Raw genomic sequence first — 16148 nt, 5'->3', positions numbered from 1 at the left:
TCTTCTCCACCTCCGCTAAGCTCACACCCACGGCATAGCAGTAAATCTAGTTTATATCTGTGCGCTAAAAAAGCCTTTAACACCAAACAGATATCAATTTTAGGCCCTCTCAACCGGCTATGAGAAGCCCCTCGCAAACATGGCCCAAAAGCTTCGGAGGTTTTGTCCGGCCCACTCATAGCAGCAGGTAGCCAGAACTCAAAGTGCCACTCTCAAAGTTTGAAACCAGAATGAGAGGATGGCTTGTGAGCAACGTAAATACTCATGCAAGACAGCAAGTGAAACGCTAGAATGGATGAATGCAATTATCCATTTCCTTAAACCTCATAAACCTTTAATGGACTCTCACGTCGTTAATATCTTCAAGGTATGTACATTTCTTTTTCTATAGCTTATACACTCACATGTATTAATATCTCCACTTCTCTAACTTCTCTCTCATTCTACTTTACAGGATAGGCTTTGGGAATCAATTGATAAAGAATGGATGGATTGCCTTCCTTTTGCAGATGTTACCTGATTTACATATGACTACGGTTAATGGGGTTCTTGCACAGGGCATGAATCTGAAGAAAAAACGTGAAGTAGGCCATTTTTATTGTTATTGAGAGTATGCTTATTATGACTCATTACTCTGAGGTACCAATAAAGTAGAATAGTAGACTGAATTCCCTTTAACTCTAAGGACGCACTTAGCAATTTTTTACTTTTATAGGTGCAAGTAGGATATAATGCTCATACTTTAGTGTTTGTTGGTTATTCATATATACTAGTGCACTTTGAAGTCTAAAATGTTGGTTTCTCTTATTAACTCAGGACATTTTTGGACTGTGAAGAGATTAAAGCAGTGATAAGCATTGGTTGTTGTTACAACTTTTACTATCCGATGAAGGGTTTGAGAATGTCAGTTCTCAAAGGGGTTTTCCAATGAGTTGTGCTGATTTGGCTGGATTTTCATTGGGGAAAAGTGCACGCGATCTTGCTTGTCAGGTAACATTGACATGTAAGTTTCTTTGGTTGGCTGTAACATTGACATGTAAATCTTGCACCTGAAAGGGCTTAAGGTGCGAATCAGTTATTGTCTCACAAAAACATATGAGGAAACATGATACCAATTGGAAATTAACCAACCATAAAAGGTATGATTGCTTGTTTAAAAATACCGTATTTGTTTAAAGAAAACGCAAACCATTTTATAGTCAGAATTCTGAGGTATCACCTTAGTCATTCTTCCTCAATAATCAAGGGGATTCATCATGGCACAAATTTCACATCTGAGCATTGCATTGCATTGCATTGCAGTACATAAAACCCTAACAAATGACATCTGGTTTCAAAGGGAAAAACCAAGCAGAAGACACTAAATTTCAAGACTCTGCCCCTTGAGCAGAGGGGAGCAAGTAAAGCAAAGGAAAATATGAATTACCCATTCATGAATAATCAGAAATACGTAATGAGAAAATATCCTTTTCATCAATAATCAGAAATATGTGACATAAATATCTGAGTTGCTTTCCACAAATAAACAATCTTAACTATCTGAAGTTCTGTAATTAACAACATAAAATTTGCAATCAGTTACAAGTGTAATTTAGATTGGAATTTCACCAGTGACACAGAATCTGAAGCTAATGAATAGCTCTATGAATGAAGTGTGGTATATTGCTCAGAATGTAGATAGACGAATGTGTTTTAATGCCAATCTTGTATTTGTACTTCACTTTATTTATTTAACTGTTTCATTTTTCTGTCAAGGTATGAGCTCGGTCGCCAGCCTGCTAACACTAAGCTCTCCACCAACAAAACTGTGAGAAGAATTCATGTCAGGGGAGGCAATGTTAAGTGGAGGGCTCTCAGATTGGACACTGGAAACTTCTCATGGGGCAGTGAGGCTGTCACTAGGAAGACCCGTCTTCTTGATGTGGTTTACAATGCCTCTAACAATGAGCTTGTTAGGACTCAAACTTTGGTGAAGAGCGCCATCATTGAAGTAGACGCCGCACCATTTAGGCAGTGGTATCTTCAGCACTACGGGATAGAAATTGGCAGGAAGAAGAAATCTGCTGCCAAGAAGGAAGGTGCTGAGGTATAGTTTTTATCCTAGTTATTATGATGTCATGGGATTTTTTGCTGATGACTATTTATACTGGATGACTACACCCTTAATACTTGGAAGATTACTTGTATTTGTAGTCACTGTTTTCTGTTCTTCTTGGCTTGTGGATATCTAGTGATAACGTTTTACCTAGGGAGATTGATTTCATACTAGAACATCTATTTGTATAGTTCGTAGAACAGCTGTATTATACTTCAGGAATGTCTTGTATTTTCTAGTCTTGAAATGTAGCTGTCGAATCTTTGCAGTACTTCTGTTTGAAATTTAGCAATGTCTGATCTTTTGTCAACTTGTGCATGCAATCTAGTTTTTCTCAGAATCTTTTGGGGCAAATAACCAGTAGAGAGAATGATGAGTGTTTGAGGAGTTGTCGATTTTTTTGTCTGATTTTATAAAATATTTTCAAATTGCAAGTGATAGATGTTTGCGGAATGTATTCCAGAAAATGAGCTCAGTGGGAAAAAGTCTTTTGACCGTTGTCTGTATTAAAGGTCCGATGAGTGGGATTTTTATGAGAGGGTTCAGTTAAACAGTTAGGGACTTAGGGTTAGGCTGTGTTTTTGAAAGATGCTATTTGTATATCCGCCTCCCCTCTTGCTCCAACCTGCGTCTCATTCATTTGTCTCAATATGAGCACAGCCAAATCCCTTTTAGCGTTGCTTTTTATGTACCAGATTTATATGCGATGATCTCAATACTAGTCGTTAAACTAAGTAGTTGTGAGACCTAACAAGAGATGTTGCACTGTAATCTATCACATTTCTACAGAGTACTTCATAAAAACCACAAAAAAACAGGTCTCTGTTGTGACAAGGGACTCTGAAGGCAACATTGCACGCGATCTTGCTTGTCAGGTAACATTGACATGTAAGTTTCTTTGGTTGGCTGTAACATTGACATGTAAATCTTGCACCTGAAAGGGCTTAAGGTGCGAATCAGTTGTTGTCTCACAAAAACATAAACATATGAGGCAACATGATACCAATTGGTAATCAACCATAGAAGGTATGATTATCCTTCAGTCCTGGTGATGATATCCTTCTACCTAACTCGTAATAAGTAGATTAGTAGTTAAGGAAAGAAATAGATGGATATGGCCAAAACCAAAACAATCAACTAGTGTTAGGGCTTGTGAATTGTGATGATGATGACAGTTGGTAATATTCTTGACAGTTGAGGCGTGACATTGTTCAACGCCACAATTGTTGTCAAAAAGAAATTGACATTGTATTTTATTTTCTTTGTTAGAGTGCGGAGAGATGGAGACTTCTAAACAAAGTATAGATTTAGAAGAATCACATGTGAATGCGAGTAATGTGACTTGTAGTTAGTTTCAAATACTAGTATCAAATTGAGACTTCAGTCCAACCCGCTCAATTTGGAGTCAATTTTGGTTGATTGTTGAGTAACCTCTGTAAATCTCATCCTATGTTTGGATTGAATCCGTATAATAGCCTACACGTTCTTAACCCTATATATGCTCTTGAAAGATGCAATTTCGCGGATTTTTAAATCAGTTCAAGTCGGGATCAGTTTGGGCATGTGTTAATTTCATTGTGATCACGAGACCTAATTTGGGACCCTAGGTTCTGTATGGTGACCGAATGTCCTACTTAATTAACCCTATGAATAATGCAGGCTGCCACTAGAATATTGGCTCGTCAACTTGTTCGACTACGTCGCCAGATTACTAATTTGCAAGGGAGCCGCGGTAATGATTAGAGGCGTAGCAACTCACACTCAGGTCCAGACCTTGTTCTTGACTTAAAACTATATGAAACTCTGCTGGGTTTCTACGTCTCTAAATTTTGGTGTTTGTGGCAGGCAATGTATGCTAGTACTACAATTTCTCTTTGGAATGAAAGGTACTACAAAAGCAATGGTAGCCATGAATAAAGTATGTGTTCTTGGTGGTAGTGGCAGTGGTAGTTGAGATTGAAATCTCAATTGAACTACATATCTCGGTTTCTCAATTGTTTGAGTTTGTCTTTATGTTGCATATTTATCAATTTTATGTCTTGGCTTGTTTCAAAGCAAATGGCACCTCGCAAAGCAAGCAAGAGTCATTAAAGAATTTCAGAAGGAGTCGTCACAAATGGACATGACTCAGAAGATCCTCCTTTCCCTGTCATGCACCATTTAAATGCTTCTAAGTCATGTATCATGTGGTTGTCCAAGTATTCCTTACATGAAACAGGACGTTTTACATATTATAAAATGTTCCAAAACGATGCAAGATTTGGCAAATCAGCGACAATGTTCAAAAATGTTCAAAAGATAAAAGCTTTTATTGAGTTGTTTATATCTCGCCATAGCTTTTTTGGAGCCACTGGGGTTTCACCTTAAATTTATGGCATTTAGTCGTCCTCTGTCATGAAGATTTGGGCATAATTTTCTGATCTTAATTGTTGTTGATGATCGAAAGCCGTTCCATAGTACCACCGTAGGATTTATTGGTGTCAAGCCATCCAGAAATCTTATAGGAGTTTGGGATTTTACGAGGATACTCTGAGAAATGTTGCCTTGTTATCGAGGTTTTGTTAAGAAGTCATTGCATTGCTCTTTATTTATGATTTTTTTTTGCAGATTGAGATGCTATCGAGAATCAATTGATGAAACTTTGGACAAAGATGAGCAGGAGGAAACAGTAAGAGCTCACCAACCGGGTTAGCAAATACCTAAGTAATCGATCTTTTCAATATACTACGGTTACATTTAATGAATACAACCGTTATCTTTATGTGGATTTTGCATGTTTTGTCATCCGCTTTGACGAGATTGGTGTAGATATTGCTTCACAGGTTGGTCTTTTCGATTGTTGATGACGTCTCTTGCGTGGATTTGGCCATATTTGAATATTCCTAACTCATCGGGTATAATTAATGAGTTATCTTCACTCCTAAAGGTCGGATATCATCCAAGAAAGTTGAAAATGTTGTCCCTAAGGTAAGTTTCATCAAGCCATATATTTAACACCAATTGGGGACTTATTAACAATTGGAAAGTGCAATCGCTCTAGTCTCTTCCAGATTAAGTATTTGGGATTGTCTTCCCTCATTGAGAAAGTCAATGGAAGAATCACAAACCGGAAGAGTAATCATTTGTGTCATCTTTGGGCAGACTACAACTCATCCAAATCCATCTTGTCATCTTTCCACTCTTATTAGGCAAGAACTTTCCTTTTGCCAAAAAAGTGTTCTATTGCAGATTTCAAAGGTGTGCATTAAATTCTTATGGTGTGGCACTCAAATGGTAAACAAGGTGCATTAAACAAATAGAGCAAACTTACTCTATACAAAGCGGGGAAGGAGGCCTAGGCATTGTTGATCCCATTATATGGAATAGAGGTGCATTATGTGGTCTAGTTTTCAAGGCGGCAAGGAAGGAAAACAACATTTGGAACAAGTGGATTTGGAATGAGCAGATTAAAAGTAAATTTTTTGGACTATGGATATTCCTTCTAATTGTTCTTGGTCTTGGAGATCTATTCTCAATCATAGAAAGTATGCTCGAGATTCACAAGATACATTATAGCTAAAGGGTGTCAAACTTACATTTGGGATGACATTTGGTGTGATGATTCACCATTGCACACCTAACTCTGCAGAAGAACTCTTATCAATCTCCCCGATGATGCAAGAATTTTTGAGATAGTTGATCAAGGGAGATGGAATGACACCATCATAATCTACCTGAAGGACCTCTTAAGAACTCAATCTTGAGTACTGACATCTTTAATGAGCTCTCTGAAGATCAGATTATTTGGACTCCAACTACCTCAGGTGATTTCTCCTCTAAGTCGGCTTATGATGGTTTTAGAAGAACAAAGGCTAAGGTGCCTTGGTACAGTCTAGTGTGGGGAAAATTAGTACTACCAAAGTTCTCCTTCAATGCATGGCAACTCTTTTATGGGAGTCTCCCTACCCAAGACAAGTTAGTCTACAAAAGGTGTTGCCATCATCTTCTTGTTGTTTTTGCCAGGGCCATAAAGAAAACTCCAAATACTTTTTCTTTGATTGCCTATATTCTAAAGAAGTGTGGACTCGAGTTAAACTTCTATTGGTCTCAATGCAAATGTCTCTCACTCTAATAGAGAATGGTGTGATATTATGAACCTTTGTAGAGAAAACTCACCACCAGCAGAAATTTATAAGGTCTTTGTATGTGCAACTATTGGTTACATCCGGAAAGAAAGGAATACCGAGGAGGTTCAATGGTGTATCTATGGTGGCTAAGGATGTAAGCCTTCTTCTCATGTATGAGATGAAGCAAAGATATTGAAGTAAAGGTGGAAGGCATAAAGGATTTGATGGCTATCGAATTCTAGCAGATAGAATTGGGTTAAAGTTTATATATAAGCGTAAACAAGTCACCCAATAGCTGGATACCCCTCCCTATGAATCTTTGAAAGGGTTGGTTATGGAGGGATAGGAAGAGATGCATAAAGAAAATGTGGTGTTTGCTTTTCTCCGAGGTGGCTCTATTAAATCTGTGTTATACCAGAAATAAAAGCAATTCATATAGGTTTTTCTATAAGCCTATCTATGAATATAACAAAGGTGGTAGTCAATTCTCGACTTGTTGAGAGCAATCCAAATCATGAAAGGTATTGAAGTTGCACCACGGAACTGCTGGAACCTTGTCATGGCTATAAAAAAGATACGCTACCAACATGGAAGTGATTTCTTTTGTGCATGTATTAAGAGAAGTGAATAGAACTACTGACTTTTTGGCTAAGTTATCAATAGATTGTAATGAGGAACATATATCTTTTTGTCCTCCTCTATGTAAATTTTAAAACCCTCTCTGAGTTAGTAGAGGAAGATGCAACTAGGCTTTACTTGAGAATCTAATATAGGTGGAGGTCTGTCTAACCTCAGCAACATTTCTAAAAAAAAAGAGTTGTATCTACTATCATGACGTATTTTAATTGATTGTGGAACATGCAGGTCTGGTTCTTCTGATGTTGAAGATCTTGAGAAGAGGGTTGGCTTCGCTTTGTGGCATCGATCTGAACCATCAAGTATATTGAGTACAAGACGCCACATTTATGTAAAGTAAGTAAGAAATGAAGTGAGTGCATGAAGATGTGATAGTTTATTAGCTTTCACTACATACATTTATGTTATGTTTCTCTGTAAAATTTGAAGTGAACTGGGTGCGTGCCATAACCATTTATAGCAGTTGAAGTGAACTGAAGTAATTTTTTTTTTCTTCGTGTGATGAATAGTAGTAGAAGTAGCAACATTAATTAGAAAGAAAATGAGCTGAAATAATCACCGCGTTGATCACTCCTTCAACCTTCAGCGCTCTTTGGTGTAATTATGTAGGTTGTGATGTTTAATGAACAAGCTGCATTCGTCATTCAAGCTATGCCATAAGAAAATAAGAAAAGTTGCATTCCCCTGATTAAATAATATACGTGACAACCGGTACTTGGAATGTCAAATTGCCAAGCTGTTCAAATATATTGGGTTACTTTGAACAAAATGGAAATATGAAGCTCAAGCATGCATCAATGAAATTGAACCACAATCCACGCCAATTGGGGTTGACATAGAGAACAATTACAAATCCCAGCAAACTTCTCTGCGAGTCTAGTTTGTCTGAGTATCTCTGAAATGACTGGATCTTTTGAGGTGTTGCATTGCTGTTGCAGAGGTGGTCCACAAAGAGACGGGTTGCCCTCGTAACTAATACATTAAATGTGCTGAACTGCGCTTTATCTGGATCCCGACCAGATAAATTGTTGTAGGCCACAATGAAGACCTCCAATGTGTTTATACCAATAAGCTCTGATGGAATCTGTCCACTTAATTTGTTGTGAGAAAGATACATGCTCTCTACTTGCTTTAGATCTGCCAAGCCTTTTGGAATTGATCCAGTCAACTGATTGTGCGACAAGTTCAGAGCACGGATTGCAACTAGAGCTCGTATTTCATGCGGTATGTCACCAGTGAATTCGTTGCATGACAAGTCCATTCCAGCCATGTAATTAAGAATGTCACCCCTATAAGAATCAGACCTACTTTTTGTCACGAAGTCGACTTCTTCTTGTTCTTGGTATTGAACAGGTATATCAAAAAAGTACTTGCTTCCATCAAAATGACTCGGGTAATACGTTTCTGCGCCATAAATAGTTTGTATTTTACCACCAAATGCATGTTCAACACTTCCCTTCTTTCCAAATGTGATGTTGCTGAAGCACGGAGGTATTGGTCTAATAACTATCTTATTAGACCACTCAAATGATTTCCTTTCAAAAGAATAATTCTCAGATTCGAAAGTAAGGCAAGCCAAGAGGGGATGCTACCAGATAAGTTGTTATGCTTAAGGTCTAATGTCACTAAGTTTGGGCTTTTGAGTAACGCCTCTGGCATTAATCCTGTGAGATTATTTACTTGGAAATGCATATATTGCAAGGATGTCAAGTTCAGACAAGAAGGTATGGGTCCTGAAAGGTTGTTTTGAGAAACGTCTAAAAAAACTAAATTAACTAAGTTGCAGAACTCTAATGGAATGGGACCATCAAAGGAATTATTGCCCAGAACAAGTGTCTCTAACCTTGTCAAGTTACCTATCCAAGTAGGAATTTCACCCGATATAAGGTTTCGGCTTAGGTCCAATGTCACTAGTCGAGATAATACAGACGGAGTAAGATTTGGGATATTTCCAGTGAATTGATTATCATTGAGACGTAGAGTCAACAACGAAATGTTAAAAAGTTTAGGTGATATTTGACCATCTAGTCTATTATTTGATAGTATCAATGCTTCTAAATTACTACTCATGGCCAAACTCTCTGGTATTTCTCCTGAGAAGTTATTATTCGACAAATCTAAAATCCATAACTCTTTTATGTTACCCAGCGAGCTTGGAATTCTACCTTCTAATCTATTTTTAGACAAATTTAGAATCGACAGGCTTGGAAATATGTTACCGATATTTGTTGGAAGTTTTCCTAGAATTTGATTGTTAGAGACTAGGGTATGCCCGTGCCTACGACCCGTGAGACCTCAACGCGCCTGCCGTGCTACCCCGACAATTCGTTGTGCCTTCGGCTAAAAGGCGATATCGTCTTAAACGTGTCTCGACGCATTTAAACAACACGCGCCGTGCCTTCTCGCCAAGGCCACCGCGCGCTTCAAGACGAAACAACTCGTCTGCGCTGGCGCAAGGTGTATATCGTCGGGCATAAAACAACTTCGTCGTCATGCAAGGCCCAATTGCCCATTATCCATAAAACCCAATAACATCAATTGGGTTAGCCAATTGTGCAGTACCATGTCAAATTTGGAGGCCCAACAGTTTATAAACCCAGCCTTTTAGCTGATTTTTGAATGCGTACCCCCACTATTATAATTTTTTTTTAATTGAGCTCATGCTCATGGTTCCAAGCCCATAAAAGATTCAACCCATAAAAATTTTGTTCAATGTTAATTTTTTTGTATGGAGGTGGGTGAGGTGAGAAAAACTGTTTAACTCACCCCATAAAAACTTTTTAATTCACTTTCCATGAGTTTTGAGTGGCTATGGTTAGGGGTGTGTCGACCACGTCTCACCTTATGACGTGGAATCTGTCCTCCCACTCCTCCCTGTTTTGTTAGATTTTGTTAGATATAAAAGATAAAGAGATATCAATTGCGGTTAAGTTCACCATAGGACTAGATGGAAATATAATATCACCGTTAATTGAGTTGTTTCCTAAAATTAAATCTTCTAACAGTGAATTATTTTCAAATAACCAGGTGGGGAACTTTCCATGTAAGTTGTTATGGGAGAGGTCTACTACTCTCAAGTCATACTGGTTATGGAGAAAGTTTAGAAGGTCAGTTGTTGATGTGTTAAGGTTACAGTGTGATAAACGGAGAACCTTTAATTGATTTTTATGATTAGCCAATGACATGAAAGATGGGGAATGTACTCTAAGGATGTCAGGTTAGCAATAAGAGATGAAGGAATGTTTCCACTCAGTTGATTATCAGAGAAGTCCACCATTCTAAGAGACGTCAAATTATTGAGACATGGAGGAAGGATCCCTTCAAACTTGTTCCCACTAAGATTTAGCTCCTGAAGCTTCGCCAATTCACAAAATCCTATAAAGAATATATGAGAGATTATATGAGAGAATATAAACCATGTTATCCAAAAAGACAAGTCAATGAAAGTGTCATTGACTTGACGGAGATTTACCTGATATGGAGTCTTTGATATTCGTTTCACTCAAGGATAAACTCTCAAGAGAAGTCAAAGACAATATTGATGGAGGAATCCTCCCTGAGAAGTTGTTCCCACTCAAATCTAAGAACTTCAGCATGCTCAAATTTCTCAAATCTAAAAAAAAAGTGATTCAAAGTTAAAGAGTTGTCAATGGAATCGCTAGAAACTGGTATTGATCTCGAATCGCTGAGACATGCTTTATCCACATTCTCATCTGACAAGTCCACATGCTTTGTCAATGGAAGCGAGTCAATAGTATCTGAACAGGACTCCATCCTCTCTTCAAGAACCTGCTTTGTATCACTTTGTTGTCTGCCAAAATGATGACACCTGTTAAGTTTTCATAATTTTGGAAGAAACGAAAAATGGGCTTAAACCTTAAAGAGAACTCTTAAACAACAATGAACCACTCCAACAAAGATTCATCTGATCGCACACGTTATACTACCTTTTTCTTAAGGATACGGATTAAATATTGGAAACATGAATGTGTGCTGCTTTACACTACCGATTCTTGTAGGGGTTTTCAAGAAATGCTTGCTGCTTCAAAAATGACAAGAGATTTGAAGTCATTATGCATAGTGTGACCTTTGACACTAACAGAAACCAGCATGTCAAGCCTTTGGATGTGTTCATTAAAATTGGGTGGAATTAGAATAGCTATCATTTATAAACAAAACTTGCATTTTCAGCCATGCTTTTACGTTGAGATTCATAAAACCATTCTTCCTATGAAATGCAGAATTGTGCTTAAGGTACAGTTATTCTGACATGGCCTAATGCTGAAAATCAAGACAACCATAGATCAACATGACAACTGCATATTATATTGAAAACGAAACGTACTGATTCATCAAATTGAACAAAATATTGACTAATAAAACAAATAACTGAAATAAGATAAGTGAACTAATAAAAGATGGTATGGTGCAATATGGAAAATCAGAAACGTAATGCAAAACCAGGTTTGGAAGCGAGCGATTGATCATAGCTAGGAAACCATCAAAAACAGAAAACAGAACAAATTGTATGCAAATTGTCTGACAACAAGAGATCAGAATATAGAACCTTTTAGCTTGTGCCTGCAATGCATTAACATATGCCAGAAGCTCTTCCCTGTCTTTCACAGAAGCTAACTCCTTCTCCATAGCCTCTTTTATCTTAGATCCAGCATCTGCCTCTGCAACTTTGGCCCTCTCTTCAGCTCTAACAATTGCCCCCTCCAATATAACAACACGCTCTCTAGCTTTTGCAAGTCCAGAACGCCACAGATGTGCTTCACGAAGGGCAGAATCTCTTTGCTTGAGAAGATCCTCTCTCTCTCTCTCTACTTAAAATCAGAACCTTTTCCTCTGATGCTCTCAACTATAAAAAAACAAACAAACACAAAGTACAAGCAATTTTATAAAGAACCGAGTAAAACCATTACGAGGATTGGCACATAGAAGTGAATTTGGAAACCAACACGGTTACAACGAGATGGGCACACGGACTCTGATACAAATTCTGCTCAAGTGTGTCTATGTGTCAGACACCTTGAAGAGTGGCAGCAATCTCGGATAAAAGAAAATCCCCAAGGATGGAGTTACCTTGTAGCATAAAACGTAAAAAGAAAGTACGAGATCCAAATTAATTTTCACATTTGCATTGGGCAGCCTCACCTTGCTTTTCACCAAAATGGTGGAAAAGAGAGAAAATACTACCTACGTAGAGGTGAATAATAGTGGCTTGCATTGAGAATGTTTTTTTTTTTTTTATAGGAATTTGGGAATGCTCTAATGTAGTAATGTGTATGATGTTTTGATAATTGAATTTGAATGAAGGGTAAATTAGCGATACCTCCCCCCCACACACACACATTTAAAGATCACTTTTGTGATACCCCTCACATTTGAAGATCATTTATGATACCCCCATATTTTCAACTTCCGTTAGTCAACAGTTAGCTGACCAAGTCAAACCGTTAAAAAAAAAACTAAAAAACTAAAATAAAAATTGACCTAATTAAATAGTGGAGATTACCAAAGTACCCCTCCACTAAACTGACCATTTAACTTCAAGATTTTTAAATCGAACACACAATAACATGTATTTAATAACTTCACTTTAAATCAGTTGCAATTGTTGCAAATTTAATAGTATCACTATAAATAATTTGGCAATTGTTTTAAATTTTGGTAGTATGGTTTTGAGAGGAGAACGATTAAAAAATAAAAAATAAATAAATAAATAAATAAAATAAAATAAAGAGAGAGGAGGGCTTAATCGTGGTCGCAGAGCAAAGATAGATGGATCTAGGGGTATTTTGGTAACCTCCACTATTTAATTAGGTCGACTTTTATTTATTTATTTTTATTTTTGAGTGTTTGACTTGGTCAACTAACTGTTGACTAACGGAAGTTGGAAATGTAAAGGATATCGCAAAGGATCTTCAAATGTGGGGGTATCACAAAAACGGTTTTCAAATATGGACGGTAATTGGGCAATTTGGTGTAGTGGTATCGCTAATTCCCTCTTGAATGAACTATGACAATGTAAAAGTCATTATGAGTTACATGTTAGACCTATTTATGTGCATTACATATATATTTGAAAATTTTAATTTGTTTTTCTATTGGTTAGATTGATCTAAAATAGAGTAATGGTGGGGGTTAAAACTTAAAACTTCAACGTTTATAAGATATTGGAGTATACCAAGGATTTATATAAGAGTCCGGCTACACAAGTAACCCGGATTTATGGGATCAAATCCCGGCAAACCATTACAAGTTGTCTTTGTTGGATTGTCTCGATTCACGGATCTCGGTACACACACGGATCTCGGCACACACACATGGATCTCGGATCTAAATCAAGCGGTGGCGTGTAACGTTTGTCAGTATTTGATCAGTAACAGTTCGGTTTGGAAAGCCGAACTCTTTATATAAACTAACAAAGTGTTGTGAATATTGAAAAGCCAAATATGATGTTAAATTGTTAATAAACTTCTCAAAGTGAAGGTAGTGATTTCTCTTCTGAAGTCACAACAAATCCCTCCAAACAAAGCCGTCAATATTTAAGTAAAATCCACAAGCGTAAATCTGATTTGGAAAAGGCTTGCAAATTCTCAAATCTCAAGGTAGCGAGAAGAACGAAACCCATACCAGATTACCGGTATATTAACTAATATTACCCCCCACTAGATTAACCAATTAGGATCCCCCCCTAAACACACGGTCAACTTAGATTGACCGTTAAATTTCAAGTCAAGCAACTGAAAATTATACAAATGCCTTCATTAATTAAAAAAAAAATGTTCAATTTTAACTAGGTGAGGGCAATTGTGTCATTTTCAGCCATTTGACTTAAAAGTTAACAGTCAAACCAAATTGACCATGTGTTTTGGGAGGGGGGAGGGGGGAGGGGGAGACCCTAATTTCCCATTTAGTAAGGGGAAATCCTAATTGGCTCATCTAGTGAGGGATAATATTACTTAATCCTAAACTGAATTACCAATTGAATGCATTTTGTTATTAGATGTAAAAGTATACGGACAGTGGTTTTTGACTCCGATCAATTGTTAATAAAACTCAAAACAACATTTTTTATCAATCTCCTGTATCCAGATTCCAGAATCCCAGATGTCCACATCTAACTGATCTATCTAATAAAAAGTAATGATGTGGAGCCCATAGAGACTCCATCCAATGGTTGCCATTGTCTTTTCTAAGTTGTGACATGGCAGATCCAAGTGTATGAAGAGTTTGTGTAATTTTGTTAAGCGTAATCAATACTATGAGATCTATCCAAAAATCAACAATTGCAGCTGGACTTATAAATTGTTGAGCTAGCCCATAAACTGTTAGCGTCTCCAATTAATTTGGGCTTATAGATAATGGATAATTGGGATGGCCTTACGGCTCTATTTATAAATTGAGTTGTTTCGCTGGTCTTGTGCCGAATATTTTACGCCTAAGATGCGTGTACGCCTTGCGACGAAGGCGCGATGAGTTGTCGAGATAATGTCGCAGGCGCGTCGAGGTCGAGCTCTCGCGGGCCGGAGACACCGGCATATCCTAGTATACAATAATGTCAAATCTTTTACTAATTTAAAAATCCTGACTAGACCTACAGTGCCGCAATAGTAAATCTATATATAATAAAAAATGTGCTACTCTTGGTCACTTTTTTTTACTCTTTTACCCCCGTATTTTTGTTACCCGATTTTACTGGCTTCACCGCCTTGCTTTCCTGACCCCCCAACTTTGATCTATCTGTTTTCCACTTCGCCTTAACTCCTTCCGTTTGTTTTGATGGCGATAATAATACCAAATCAAACATTCTTACCCCCCCCCCCCCCCCCTCCTATTCTAATCTCGAGGAACCGAGGGAAATTTAAATTGACTTGGTTGCCGATTCTTTCTTGCAATACAATATACTTCGAGTTTTTGGATGGAAGACACGAGTTACTTACGTGTATTAAAACTTCAAGTTTATCTTAATGTATAACTCTTTATTTGTCAAGAAAAAAGAGTCACACATTTGTTTATTTATTTATTTGATATTATTATTTTGTTTTATTGGTTTCTTTGAGGTGATTGTGTATTTTTGTTAGCGTAATGTTTATTTATCTCTCCCGCCTCATTTAGTTTTTTGGGTAGCAACTCCCATTTGATTTTAAAATGGATGCCAATTCGATTGTCGGTCAAATAGCTAATACTCGGTTGGAGCGGCAGTGAGATCGTTATAGAGAACGTCCCGGATGATGGTGAGAAACAGCCGAGAGATTCAAAAAGCGTTGGCGTTCCTCGGTATTAGAGTTCACGATATTAGAGAGCGTGAAGGCGAAAAATGAGTGACGAGCAAATTGCCGCTGAGCGAGCGTAGGGAGCTTCGTGCTAGATCACGTCGATCGACTCCAATTGGTGCTAAAATGTTGCTACGAAATGATGTAGATTCATTTGCAAAGCATGCGGGCTCGCTGATGTCTTATCATTCAGGTATATATATTTCAAACCTATGAGGTTGTTATTTTCTATGTCAATATTTTCAACTGTAGAGAAAAAAATTCCCATGGACTTTATTGAACCTCTTGGAACATTTCCACATACACTTAAGACTTCTAAGTTGATACAGTTACTCAATGAAGATAGAAATTCCATATTACTTCCGCTCTACTTCCCAATCTATTAGAACCAAAGATGTATAGGTAAGAGTGTTGCGGGCTTCCTAAATCTTAGAACCTTTGGTCCACTTAAGGGTGAGCTAGTCCCTTCTTTTAGATGCTTTATGACCTCTGTTCTATTGAGTTTTTTTTTTTTTTATCCTCTTGGGCTGTTTATATTTCTATAATATAAGGAGAGAAGTTATGAAATGGAGACATAAGGTAATTATAGACTGGGGGTGAGATTTAAAGCTTTTTTTTGCATTTGCTATATTTTCTCTTCTATGTGTTTCACTTAAATTTTAGAAACTTCGAGGGTGAAATTGTCATATATTACGTATAGGTCGCTATCGGTAAGGAAATAAGAAAATATTTGTTAGAAAGATTTTATTGGATTTTAAATATTTGTTGACATAACGTCCGCAAGAAGAGTTTTGATTCTATGGCGACCAAATAGAGTTGCACTTAGTCGATACATCACTTTTCATTACCAAAGATGTCATCTCATGTTCCATGATAACTATAGTATATACCGAACCCTAAAAATAAATAAATAAATAAACAAAAATAAAAAAATGCTTTAGTCTACTGCCAGGCATGAGATTCATGGAGAAATTAATAGTGTCTTGATAGTAAGCATCAAACTTGGTCTTGGAATTGAAGCTTTGA

The 16148-nt window shown here is 37.3% G+C and overlaps 1 long non-coding RNA gene and 1 pseudogene across 2 annotated transcripts; one reads left to right on the top strand and one right to left on the bottom strand.

Annotated features, from left to right (window-relative positions):
- Positions 1-1574, top strand: LOC147473944 (uncharacterized). The gene is made up of 3 exons (XR_015210209.1): positions 1-367; positions 455-584; positions 817-1574. It is a non-coding gene; the product is annotated as an uncharacterized LOC147473944 (long non-coding RNA).
- A 5589-nt stretch (positions 1575-7163) lies between these two features.
- Positions 7164-12534, bottom strand: LOC147473943 (cuscuta receptor 1-like; annotated as a pseudogene). The gene is made up of 4 exons (XR_015210243.1): positions 11405-12534; positions 10310-10648; positions 9723-10212; positions 7164-9132 (listed from the first exon to the last, which is right to left on the bottom strand). The product of XR_015210243.1 is annotated as a cuscuta receptor 1-like (transcript).
- Between the last annotated feature and the right edge of the window lie 3614 nt (positions 12535-16148).

This window comes from Coptis chinensis, unplaced genomic scaffold (genome assembly GCF_015680905.1).
Source record: "Coptis chinensis isolate HL-2020 unplaced genomic scaffold, ASM1568090v1 utg157_pilon_pilon, whole genome shotgun sequence".
Taxonomy (NCBI): domain Eukaryota; kingdom Viridiplantae; phylum Streptophyta; class Magnoliopsida; order Ranunculales; family Ranunculaceae; genus Coptis; species Coptis chinensis.
The sequence above is the reverse complement of the archived record's forward strand: the minus strand, read 5'-3'. Positions and strand labels throughout refer to the sequence as shown.